We start from the raw sequence: 14252 nt of genomic DNA on the forward strand, positions 1-14252 counted from the left end.
ACTGTCATGTTCTGTTGTGGCAGATGTGAGAACCAATGGCGTTTGGCATCACTGAGTATTTTTGAATTGATTTTCACAAAATAATGACTTAATTTACTTGGTCTATTCCTCTCAAAAAACTATCGTGTGTCCTCATAAGACACTGAATATAGAGTAAAATAGACTTTATTTTTGGCGTTTTCTTTTTAGAGAATAACAGACATGGTCATTATGAATGGTCATTGTATGGCAACAGCTGTGTAATGATTCTTCAAAAATTCTTCTTTTTTGTTTCCCAGAAATAAATATAATAGCATACAGGTTTAGAAAATCATGAGGGAAAACAAATAATGACATAAATGTAATTGTTGGGTGACGTATGCTTTTATATATTGAAGTATTACTTAACCTATTTAAGAGTCAATGACTGAAAGGAGCATATGTTAAACAGTGCACTGTGAAAATCCCAACTGGTTGAAAAAACATTCACCCAAGCATAAAAACATTTTTACTTCATATTTTCAATGGAACTTTTGTTCTTGTTTCCCCAGCACTTACAGGTATAGTTCTTCATAGACAGTTTGAGGTTCACCACTAACCACTGACACCTGAAAAGCTCCACTCAGTGTCGAAATCTCAGTGAATAGGGGCTAAAATACTTTAGGTGAACAACAGCTCTCCCAGGCAGGGTAATATTTTACGAGGCAGTTAAATCAAAACAGTCAGACGGGTATATTGTCAGAGGATTTATGTTGTCTGGACAGGTCTCTTCTGCTCAGCCAAATGAAAGAATGCAAAAGAAAGAGACAGGCGGCATGAAAACACATGGGTGGAATAATTAATAGTGAGGTTTTTTTTTTTATAGCGAGCAAGTTATTTGTGGAGAACCACCCAGCTATGTAGTTAATTCATCTGCGAAGAACATTAGGAATCTTTATCTGTGTTTAGCAGCTGTCATTTACAAACTCTACATATACGTCTGACAATCCAACCGACTGCTCTAGTCCATCAAAGGCATAATTGTCAATATGTTATGGTCCTTGGGGGGGGTTTATGTAATTTTCCAAGAAAAGTGACAAATTAGTGAAGCTGTCAATTTGTTAGGAGCATCTTAATTATCTGTCATTTCACTCCGCAATGCCAAAAGAAATATGAACAGCACTTTGAGAATCAATAATTCTTTGGAGGCTGCATATCATGCAAGGCTTGTCATTTATGGCACATTTTACGGCGGATAACAAAGGAAAATTAATTTAACAAGAACTAAGATGTCTTAATGGTGACTGCTACTGTAACTTGGATGGAAATTACATTACAATAATTTACGAGAGTTCAGTTTAATTAGGAGGAAAAAAATCATCCGCTGAATTCCTTTTTAATTAGTATACTTCACAACATGATTTCTTGTTACCAAAGTCCTGAAGCATGACTGGGCTTTGTACCAGGAAATGATGATCATAACAGACCCTAAATAGAATAACAGAACTGATATTGGATAAGCTTGTTAGAAATATCATTTAATCTTTCTCTTGGTGACTTAATTTTAGTTTTTTTTTTTTTTTTTATCTGAACTCAGATTTTTATTATTACTCTATATTCTGATGTTCAAATTGTTATCTTGAGTCACTGAATCAGAAGATCATATTTTCTGCGCTTGTCATATTAAGCTGAACTGAACGGGAAAAAAAATGTCATCAAATCTCAAAATGAATCATCAAATCTCCAAAATAAATGTCCCTTTCTGGAAAAATTGTTGCATAGTAACAATGTTAGAAAATAATAAGGTTTTTTTTTAGCAAACCTGGTCTGGCAGAATTATCATACAATATGGAATGTAATGCCACTTTTCATAATCCATACTGCTAATTCTGGTGAATGAAATCAATTCCAGCCCTATATGTATAGTACACACACAAAATGTGTATACAGTATGCAAAGATAAACTCAGAATATACTTGAAAATCTAATTCAGCAAATGTTCACTTTGTTGAACATACTTTGTACATACACAAGCACAGATACAGGATTTGAATAAATAACTGCATAAGGATTTATCTAAGATAAGATATACATTACAGATTAACAACAAGCACAAGTGGAAAATATAAAAACAAAATGCAGGGTTGTTCTTGATGCATATTAGTGTTCTGACCTACTATTCCAGAAATGCATTTTTTATGAGTATGATCATGCAGACTGCTTTTTTACATTTATCTTCAATTAGTGTTTCTTATGAGTTTTTTTTAAAGAGTTGCTTTGTTTAGGCTGTATCTTGTTTTTCATTAAAGCATTTAAAGTCCACTTGAAAATCTCATTCTAATTCAACACACAGTACATCTGACTCTGAAAACTCAGTTTAACTGGATAACTGATTTAACAGAAATAACTCACATCAGTCTCTAAATACAGGACTTTGGGACTTTGGGAGTTGAATGTTCTGTAAAGATGGCCTTAATTAGGGTTTACAGATATTCATGAAATGCTAAAGAGCCACTGTGACATTTAAATAAAGATCTGGATGATGAGGAATATGATCTTGTATAACTGTCTATTTTAAAATACACTAAGGTTAAAGACATCTTTCTGCCTGTTGCCCTCACTGAAGTTAAAGCCATGCTCTGAATGACACAAGCATCCTATAGCTTTTTAACTGGTTAAAAACAAGCCCAATCTTTTAACCTCCAACCCACAAAGAAATTAGAACTGCTAAAATAACAATTAGTTGTGATGTGGTTACAAGATGTGGTGGATGACATTTCATTTGTACTATTTTACAAAATAATTAGAGCTTGCTTTGTTTATTCTAAACCTCTAAGCATTAAACTTTTGCACTTAACTCATTTGTGGTACAGGCAAGAAAAATACCCCAATTAGTGCAGAGAGGTTTGCTATTATTTTTCTAAGTGATCAGATTCATACTTTCCTGGTAGACAATAAAACAGGTGAAAAAAAAATCCCATAAACTTGAAATGAGCCACATTTACTAGAAAAATGTCATGGAGATTTGCGGGTGGGCTAATGTGCCTTGGACCAGTAATCAACCGCCTAGCAACAACCCAGAACAACCTAGCAACTGAATAGCAACACAGTAATAATAAAAAAAACACTCAGGACCACATGTCCAGGCAATCAACCACAAGCATCAAAAGCGAGTCCCATACCATGCACCATTCACATTTTTATAAAATGTAAACATTTTAAAAATGTAAAAAATGATTCATTTCATTTTAGAAAACTGACTGCCTTGAACCATTAAAATAAAAAAGTATTTATTATATGAGTTCATTAAAAACTATTTCTTAATATTACATAGGAAAACCATTTAAATATTTAAACTATTAAAATTAAAAACTTTATCAACTATATCACTACTTTGGCAAATGCGGTTATTGCTTTTCAAATTAAACAGCATGCAGCATATATAGTCTTAGTATCACATAACTTTTTTATGTTAAGTGCAATGAATTTGCTTGTAATATTCAAGTGAAATTAACATGTTTCATTGTTTCAAATGAACAATTTCACTGTTAGGTTTACAATGTATACAATTCTTTGGTTGATGTAAGTTTAACATTTTAGTAAAATGGAGAATGAGACATTTTTTGACTGCAACGCAAATTAAAGCTCTTCAGTTTCCAAAAAAATTGCATTTGAATGCAGTCAGATGCATTGCATTCATTGTTTCAAAGTATAAAAGATCTGCTTGTGCATGCCACACTTCAAGAACAAAAGGAAGAAATGCCCTCAGATCGCATTTTCTCAGTGAATCTTTTAAGACTCCCCTCCTATTTGTGTTCAAACTCACTTCACAGAGATAGACATGTCCTATCTGTTGGCAGTGTGTGAGGCTGACTACTTCAAAAAGCTCCTAATAAAAATAGATTTTGGGGGAGACAGTCTGTATTAGAAGCCTTCTCTTTGACTAATGGGGCTTCGTGACAGCCGGTGGGATTATTCATTATCATTCCAATTTCTGAAAGCATTGCCTTGATGAGCCCCTATCATACCAAGTGTGAGCTCTACAGGTGAACAAGGTAAAAATATTCCATTTCCCCCCGCCTCGGTGAATATGGGGCTGTGACTGAATGCATGTAGAGGCAGTGTTAATCAGAGCTATTATGCATCAGGGGTACTAGAGAGAGACACAAACCATGAAGTGGACTATAAATGAGGAGTATAATTCACTTATTTAAATTCCAATCTTTTCCTCTTATCTGACATTAAAAGGGATTTTAGTGGCATTTTCATTACGATACTAAAAAAAACGGATACAGCCCATTCTCTCCTGCTGCTTCCTTCTTTTTTCATCTTTATCAAAGAGAGTGAACGCAAGCCGCTGGAAGCCTTCCAAAGGAAGGATCACAGTGTACAGGAGAGGCCAGGTCTATAATTGGGTAAAGGGTTGACTGGTTGTTCTAATCCCCCTCCTGAATCATTAAGGAGAAAAACACAATTGTGTGAGTAATTGATGGCTAGTTTCAGTCATATTTCCCACATTTTCTAAGAACTGTGCATGGGACTTCCTGAACACAATGCTGATAATCCTACCGAAAAAGACCAACATAGATGTTGAAACATACAATGAGTTTTGACGGCTTGTGTTCAGATTTCTTTGGTCAACCAAGAAGACTATGCTGCTTTACAAGTCATCACATGACTGACATTCGAGTGAAAAGTCCATTGTCTGTTATCAGTAGTGTATAATGTATGAAGCACAGCTCACACAGAAATCACTTTCAAACCAAGAAGCTTTGTTAGTCAAAATGGCATATGGCAACATGGCAAAAAAAAAATTTTTTTTTGACTGTGGTGGCCTATGCATGGCGCTGACCATTTCAAAGGGTCAGATTTCCTCCAAATGAGAATCAAACAGACAACTTTGGTGAACAATTTTAACAATGGCATGTCAAGTCAACAGTTTTTGAACTCTTAAAAACACACCCCACTGCCTCAGACTGAAAGTCACCATGTGTAGTGTTGATGGCGATAGCTGTGTGACAAATTACACTGAAAGGATCGAATACACCAAGGGTAGAACTGTAGTACTGTAACTCCAGACTGCTGCTGAGCAGATAATATGTTGAAAAGTTAGTTCAGCCAAAAATAAATTCAAATGTTGTTCTGAATGTTTGACTGTCTATGTTCTGTGTAACTCAATAGAAACTGTTTTTCAGTAGGGTTTTAAAATTATTGTCTAAAAAACATTGGATCCCACTGACTTTCATTGCATGCACAAAACAAAATACATTAAATATATAGCAAAATAGTTGTACATCAGCTAGTCACTGCATATTACCCTTATAGGAACTCTGGAAAGAAAACGTTGTACTTTATCTACCCCTAAAAGGTGCATATAAGTACCCTGAAGTAGTAATATGTACCCTAAAGATGACCCTTTAATGGTACTGTCCCAGCTGACAAGCTGTTTTGGAATATTATTTTCTGAGAGCACAGAGGAAAATTAGTCACACAGATTTGGAACAACATGAGGGTGAGTAAATGATGAAAAAAAAATACGGGGGAGGGGGGATGCTATTAATTTAAGGTTGAGTATTTAAAAGAAGTCATTAAATATTAATATTATTAATTGTTCTGAAAAGCTAAACTCAAAGTCCAAATCCTTACCCTTAAAGCCATAACTTCCATTCAAATGCAATTTCAAATTACTGATCAACTGTAGAATGTTCACATCCCATTCCATATAACACCGCAAATTAATTTTTTGCTGTTGTTTATAATTGCATACTAGTAAGCCTATTCACATCATACTGCCCACATGGAAAGAACCTATATGTGGATATATGTGCATATATGAAACCTATATGCAGTGTATATGCACATATATGCTGTATATATGCACATACGGGGGAAGTTGTGGCCTAATGGTTAGAGAGTCGGACTCCCAATCGAAAGGTTGTGAGTTCGAGTCTCGGGCCGGCAGGAATTGTAGGTGTGGGGAGTGCATGTACAGTGCTCTCTCCACCCTCAATACCATGACTTAGGTGCCCTTGAGCAAGGCATCGAACCCCCAACTGCTCCCCGGGCGCCGCAGCATAAATGGCTGTCCACTGCTGTGGGTGTGTTTACAGTGTGTGTGTGTGTGTTCACTGCTCTGTGTGTGTGCACTTTGGATGGGTTAAATGCAGAGCACGAATTCTGAGTATGGGTCACCATACTTGGCTGAATGTCACGTCACAAATATATGATAATATATATACTGCATATATGCGTATATATGCCACATATAGGCAAAACTGAGGTGCATATATGTGCATATATAGGAAATAAAAAGTCTCCTGTAATGCTTCTTCATATCCACATATAAGCCCTATACATACAAGATATGTCTTCTATATAGCTAATTGCAGGAGCTGGTCATTTTGTAGCTCATATCCCATTTTTGACTGTCATACATGATGCCTAGCTCATATTTTCTATTATCAAGGCAAAAACTAAGAATTAACGAAAAAAAATATGCAAGAACTTATGTATGTGCGAACATGTGAAATTGGTATCACATGTAATTGGCATGTTATGGAATTTAACTATGGCAATATATTAACATGATATACAGAGCCGGACAGTAACGGAGTACATTTACTTGAGTACAGTACTTAAGTACAATTTTGAGGGTTCTGTACTTTACTCGAGTATCATTTTTGGGAGAGTACTCATGACTTTACTCAAGTACATTTGAGAGGCAAATATTGTACTCTTTACTCCGCTACATTTCTATCCATAACCATAAGTACCCGTTACTTCTTCGGCCCCGTCCACACGGAGACGGACCCCCGATCTTTTTTTCCTCGTCTCAAGAAATATCCGCGTCCACACGAAACCGATGTAGTATACATGCCAGACCAGCATGTGGCGCTGTAATTCTGGCACAGAGATACACTTAAAACGGAGAAGAAGACATGGATTTGCCGATAAACCTTGCACTAGGTACACAAGCGAACATGGAAAAATACATTTATTAATCCGTGTTAATGTTAGCGTTCAGTGTTTGTTCATGTTTTTGTTGCTGTAACGTGATGTAGTGGTCTTTGACTAGGGGCGAGACGTGGGCTGATGACGCCATATTTTCAGAAAATGTACGGATTCGCCGTCGAGACGAAACGCAAAGGCGGCGTTTTCAAATATATCCACTCTGGGACCCGGTTTCAAAACATCGGTTTCACTCTTCCAAAACGCCAGATCCGTGTGGACGAAAATGCCTCGGACATCCTATCAAACGTCATTGGATAGTGCAGGAAGGAAGAGGAAGAGGAGGAGGAGGAGGATGATGAGGCGCATTATGACAGACCTTCAAAGAATAATAAAGATATTTTTTTTTTTTCTGTTCAGTTTTTTTTTCTTATTTTTGTTCTTGTACTATTTGTTTGTTCTTGTAAATACATAATGTACATTTCTATATTTTGGATTTTTATTTATGTTGCCCAGCAGGTTTTTGTCTTATTTTTATTCTTGTACTATATTTTTTGTTTTGTACTATTTGATTGATCTTGAGTAAATAAATAATGTACATTTCTACATTTTGGACTTTTATTTATGTTGCCTAGCAGCTATGGATTTTAATTTTACTATTATAGGTGAACATATAGGTGCATATATACGTGCATATATGTACATATATATGTTCATATATATGCACATATATATGTGTGCATATATGTACATATATGTACATATAATATAGGAAAACGGCCAATTTTATATATGTCACATATATTAAAAACTTATATCAAAACCTATATTGAAACATATATGTTTATATAGGTTTTTTTCATGTGGGTGATAATAATGAAACTAATCCAGGAGGTACATATTCTAATTAATTAGAGTAAAATCTCTTGACAATTTTTTATTTTGTCCTATTAATTTCCTCCTCACACTTGAGTAATTTCACACAAGTCATTTTGAGGGGGGTGCATTTTGTCACATACTATGTACCACTTAGACTACAAACATGTGGCAAGCATTAGATGCTTCTGCACTGAAATAACCGCAAAAGATCTTTAGAAAAATGTGAATTGTAAATATGATCATTTTCTAAGTCTGAATTCTTTCCCTCACAGTGTAGATCTCTCCTGAGTTTAACTTCTGAATCATGACCCAGAAAGTAAGCCACCCCCGCCCCCTCAAACCCTCCACCACAGCAGCAAATCACTCCAGGAAGCTTCCACTGGAGGCCTTTCTCAATCCCTTCCCTCAGCACCAGACATCCACATACAGCTTAGAAAACATTTCGCAATGTTTGAGTGATTTGTCCTCTGAACATGTTAAAAACACATGCACAAACATGCTCATAAATATCACTGTCTCCAAAGTCACATTTAAGAATACAACTACTCTTGCTATTCTCTGGATTAATATGCTTATCAGACACAATCATGCGCTCTACTGAATAAGAGCAGAATAATTTTATCGCTCTTATAACAGTCAACCTCAAACAAAGAAAGCAATCAACTTAATGAAGACAGATGCATAGTCTCGCACAGCCAGACATTTGAGCATTGCCATAAAATTGGGTTTTGCAGCATATTCTGGACAACAGGCATTATATGTGACCCATCACAGTTGTTTCACATACTGATTAGGAACATATTTATCTTAAATAGGTTATATCATTAAACTAACTTAAAGGGATAGCTCACCCAAAAATGATGGATTTTTTTTCTTCATAATTTACTCCCCCTCATATTTTTTTCACCCTCATGTTCAGGTATTTTCAAACCTGTATGAACCTCAGACTTCAAAAGTATTTTAGTTTTTTCCGTGATATGGAGGTCAACTGCTACCAGCAACTGTTTTGTCAAAATATCTCCTTTTGCTTTCGGCTGAAGAAAGAAGTTCGTACAGTACAGGTTTGGAACAAATTCAGGGTGAGCGATGATAGAATTTAAATTCTTAGATGAACTCCGCTTTGTAATCAGAAAAAAAAAATTAACATTTAAAAGTTTGGGGTATGTAAGATTGATTGATTGATTGATTGATTATTTATTTAATTTAAAAAAAATACTAATCTAATCTTTAATATTATGATCCTTTAAAAAATTGTTCTATTATACTGATTTGGTGCTCTAGTAATAACTTGCTCTTATCAATGTTGAAAAAGTTGTGCTGCTTAATATTTTTTTGTGGAAACAGTGATATATTTTTTAGTAGTCTTTTAATAGGGAGTTCAAAAGACCAGCATTTTATTTTATTTGAAATATAACTCTTTTGTAACATTATACATATCTTTTTCCTTAATTCATTATAATGTAATGTGTCCTTAAACACTAATTAAAAAAAATATTAATTTACAATTTGCAAAAAAGGTCTGCTGCCACCATCATGGAAAACATTATCATATCACGTGATTAAGTCCTCAGAAATGCACAATATATCAGCCCACTACCTTATAAACACAAGATGGACTGGTATCTGATTTCAACAAGCTCTTGCCAAATTTGTGAGCAATATGCATCAGACGGTCAGCAAATGGACTCTGGTCAGTTTGTGGGCCTGAGTAAATCAGTTGAAAGTCATAAGGGGGAGAGAGACAGTGGGAGAAGGGCAGAGAAAGGTGAGCGCAATGAGCGAGGAACAAAAATTGGGGAGTAGATTTATGTTTCCATGGCTGCTCGAGTCCCAAGGAGCATTAGCTGAACTCATGAGCTGTGGACAGCTAATCTTTTGTTATGGGGAAATAAACACACAATGTTAGCCACCGTTTTACAGCCGCTGATCCAAGGCAGATGATAAAAGATCCAGTGGGCCCAGACCACACGGCTTAATGACCCTGAGAGCAGCACACAGTTTATAGGCTCTCGGTCCCCATCATCACTCCCTGCTACTAATTTATGTTGAGAAAGGGCGCTGGACTCAATATATGAGAAAACAATTTTAGAAAATGACTAAAAACTGTTTTTATAACACCAGGATCCCTTATACTTGTTATATACCATAACAAGCTTGTCTTCACTGTTGTTTAGTTTGGTTGATTTATGAGATTCCATCAAGAAAGAAGATTCCATGTAGCTGTGAATGGTTTCATCCTGTCATACAAAGAAAATTAGTCTGAGAACTGAATTAAGATGTATGTGATTACGGCATGCGAATGAAAGCCATTAAAACAATCAATTTGATTAATTGTCATAGTCCAAAAATCTTCAACAAATCAATGTGTGGTAAGAATCCACTGGGAGACACCTAATTCTTCCCGTTGTAATTCAAGGTCCAGCTACAATATTACTCCCCTAACTTCCAAAATCCACAAAGCCGGAACCCAAAACAAGCAACGCCACCTCTTCTCTCCCACAGAGAGCGAAAACATCACAAGCATGGCTAGTTCTGTTAAGTTATTCCAACTCTACACAGATGTTCTGCTTCTTTGCCTGGAGTGTTGTCAAATTGAACTTAATTGGTTTGCATTTGAGGAAACGGTTGTTCTGCAAGCAATACTTTAGTGAATTTTGTCATGGCTGCCTTGTGGCCGAGCTCTCTACCGTACGGCCCCTTCTGCCTGGTGTGAATGGCTCCTCTGTGTGACCAGCCAAGGATCTGCCAGGGGGACCCTCTCTTTGTTAGGTGAATGGGCACAGCTAGACCATCTTAAGGCACACTAATGTACCATGGCTGGACCACAATGAGCGTGTAGTAATTTGCCAAGCATAATGGCACGTCTTTAATTCGGCCGAGGGGGAAACAGACCCTTAAAAGCGAGCTTACAGATGAGGAGTCCCATTCTAGTTCCTACTCTATTCATATCGTAAAAGGGCTTGTTTTCTTCCGGCTCATTGTCATCCTGAACCGAATGTCGGCAAACAACGATAGGTTGAAATTAAAACAACGCAGCGGCTCCTGGCCTCACTGCACAGGCCCAGAACACCATAAACATAAACAAAAAAGAGCGTCTTCTCAGAAAGGCACAATGATTCAGACCAGCTCCTAAAATGATGTCATTTAGGAGGATCAGGTCACTGGTGGATTATACTTTTGGGAGCAGTGCAATGTAAAGTAAAAAAAATATGCATACAGTACAGGAGGGAGGAAGTGCCATATTTACATAGTGCTTGGGGACAGAGAGGGTTGGAACCATCAGAGAACCTGGTGAGTGGTAAAGTAGCCTTAGTGCTCAACATCCAGGTGTCTGGCAATTCGTTATCTTCAGTCCCCAGACAACCAATGTGTTCTTCGGCAAATGAAAGACAACTCCAGAAGGTGCTGGCTGAATATTTAAAACCCACACAAGTCACTTTTAACTTAAACGTCAAAAGAAAAAAATAAGAACTTATATTTTCCTTATAGAAAATGAAGACTATCATAGGAACAGTTTTAAAGTATTCAGACATGAATGGTAGGGTATATTATAATGCCTTTATGCAGATTTAAATAAATAAATAGGATATAAGAAATTTTGAGGATTTATTCTCAAAATCTCAATGCAAAAAATAAAAAGTTAGTCTCCTTGATGTAAACAAATATATAGTGTTAATAAATTATAAAATATTTATAGAACACTGAACAAATTACAGGCATTATAATAAATGCAATGGATTATTATTATTAAAATATAAATCTGACACTTCTACTCAAAAGTTTTTTATTCTTTTTAAAGAAGTCTCTTATGCTCGCCAAGCTTGCATTTATTTGATCAAACATACAGTAAAAACATTAATATTGTGCAATATTACCATTTAAAATAACTATTTTATATTTCAATATACTTTATGCTAATATGGAATTTAGTCATGTAATGGCAAAGCTGAATTAAATCGCAAAGCAGTACTTTTACATTTTTCTTTGATAAATAGATAGTTCAAAAGCATTTGTTTAAAATAAAAATATTTGTTCATTTGTATGTTGATGCTTGCTAAATAAAAGTATGCATTTCTCATGGAAATTCTCATTTGTCTTGGAAATATATGCTTTTTTCATTTTTTACCCTGCTATCACAATAACCTCTGCAATGTCATGAAGTCAAGAAACTAAATCCCAGCTAATGACTGCGACTGCCTGTACACATATATTTTCAGAAATCAATTTCAGTTTTTCATAGAACTTGTTACTTTCATACAGTCATACAATATATACTGTATATATATATATATTCAAAGGAGTCTGAAACATGAAAAAGACCCTGATGATTTGTCAAACACATCAACATACAAGCTTTAATTAGCTTACAAACAGCCAATTAAATATGTCAGCCTCTCTTACGGTTTCTTTTAAGGATGAGAAAAAAGAGCCTCAGGCTGTGCCGCTCCACAAATGGCTGCAATGAAAATTTCAGCCCTTTCTCTTTGCCCGAACGCGCGTTTTCAGAACACTCAATTCCTGACACAGAATAAAGGGATTTGACTTGAAAGGCTCCCTGACTTTGTCCGCGGTCACAGAGACAGAGAAATAGAGATTGAGGAGCACCAGGGTGATAAAAAAAAAAAAGAGTAAGAAAGAAAATAGGAGGAAAACCTCACGCAGATTCTCCAGGAAGACTGGAGATCTCCGTTATGACTTGAGTTCCTGTTAAAGAAAGCTGTACTCAAGTATGGACCAAATGGTAGAAGTGGAACTTTGACTAGAGTCTTCCTCAAATTCACAAAAAAACATATCAGATGCATAGTAAATACACAACATTCTGAATGTACTACATTTCACATCCCTTGTCCACCAAAATGGTTCCACTTTGTGTGTGCCAGAGCCTTTTTAGAAATTAGAAATTTTTTTAACAGTTAAAATATATTTAATTACTTTTTTTACATCAAGTTTGGTCAAATCAATTATGTCTTGTTCTATGTTGCATATGAATGGACACTTCTTAGAAAAATGTACACATCAGGCAGGGGCACCTGCACCCTGCTGATGGAAAATGGGCAAAAGTGACGTACTTTGAGGTTCTTTTGTTCCTCATATTTCATTCAGATAATTGTATCTTGCAGAGTATTTACAGCAAGGAGAGACCTACTTACAGAGGCATCACGATCATGTCATCTTTGAGGATACGGGAATATTGCTGAAACAGGAAGCAATCCTTCTGTAGCCTTTGGAGAGAGAATAAGAGGAAGAATATAAGGGTTTTTATTTAGTGAAGCAAGAGAAGGAAGGTGCATGTTACACTACACTCATAAACAAACCACTAACCCTCTCAGTGGAATAGAAAACTCAGGCCCTAGAGCTCTGTTGAAAAGTAGATGCAAGTATGGCACGTAAGAAGGAGCACCATCCACAGCTATTACACTGGGTTCCCAACCTTTTTTGTATGCTGCACCCCCATTACCTACATTATTTACTTGAAGTACTCCCTGAGATTTTAAGTAATGCGTTAGCAAGCACCGCAAATGACTGTTTCCGAAGAGGAAACTTTCTTACCACTCTTTCTTTGTGGTTTCCAGTCGCCCCATGTACACTACCCTTGCTAAATAAAAGAAACCAATTTCTTTCTATAATATAATATAATATAATATAATATATTATAATATACTATATAATATACTATAATAAAACATACTATCCCAAAACTTTAAATGGTAGTTTAATACAGGACAATCTCATATTTAAAGTTGAAATGCTGCTATTTGAATACTCTCGTATGTGATCTCACATAATAAAATATGGATCAAAATATGTACATACATTACATACTATTAAATCTCAGCTTTAAAAACACAAAACATTTCTTAGGTGACTTCATGATTGCAGGCTATACGAATTCATTGTGTAAAAGTTTCCTGATAAACAACATCTTTTTCTTGAGCTCTACTCGTTCTAATCAAACTTTGCAATTAAATGTGCAATACAGCATCCCACAGCTTGGACAACAACCGTCTCTGTACTGATAAGAGCAAAGCCCAGTTGTTCAGGACTTAATTAAGATTAGGAAGAGCAAAGAGCGAGGCTGCCCCACTTCATAAGCCTCCACCGACCTGGCACATGGGCTTTGTGCTCGCTTCGTCTCTGAGGATCTAGTAAAGGTTAGTTCAGCATTGTATAGAGCAAAGCAGGGAGCCAGAGTGAGACACTGGGCTAGAGTAATTAAGGAGTAAATAATGAAGCCTTTCAACGAACCCCCACTCCTATGATCTTATTGACCAGCGTGCCAAGGCCATGTTCGATAAATCAATGAACAACCACTGAGAGTTACTGCCTTAAAAGGTCACTGAAAAGGAGAAGTTTCAGCCACAGGCCAATCAACCTCAAAATCCCCAGATTCTACTAGTGGTTTATCTTCTTAGGAAACTCTTTTTTATATGATATCGCAAGTACACTGCTTTTTCCTGTCCAGCACT

General features: G+C 36.1%; 1 protein-coding gene across 3 annotated transcripts in view; it reads right to left on the bottom strand.

The window, feature by feature from the left end:
* LOC132095400 (semaphorin-5B-like) overlaps positions 1 to 14252 on the bottom strand; it is a 143400-nt gene that overhangs the window by 107038 nt on the left and 22110 nt on the right. For all 3 annotated transcript variants that reach the window (XR_009422441.1, XM_059500336.1, XM_059500335.1), the window contains exon 2: positions 12936 to 13007. The gene's annotated coding sequence lies outside the window, so the exon portion shown is untranslated. The remainder of the gene's footprint in view (positions 1 to 12935; positions 13008 to 14252) is intronic.

This window comes from Carassius carassius, chromosome 19, assembly GCF_963082965.1.
Source record: "Carassius carassius chromosome 19, fCarCar2.1, whole genome shotgun sequence".
Classification (NCBI taxonomy): domain Eukaryota; kingdom Metazoa; phylum Chordata; class Actinopteri; order Cypriniformes; family Cyprinidae; genus Carassius; species Carassius carassius.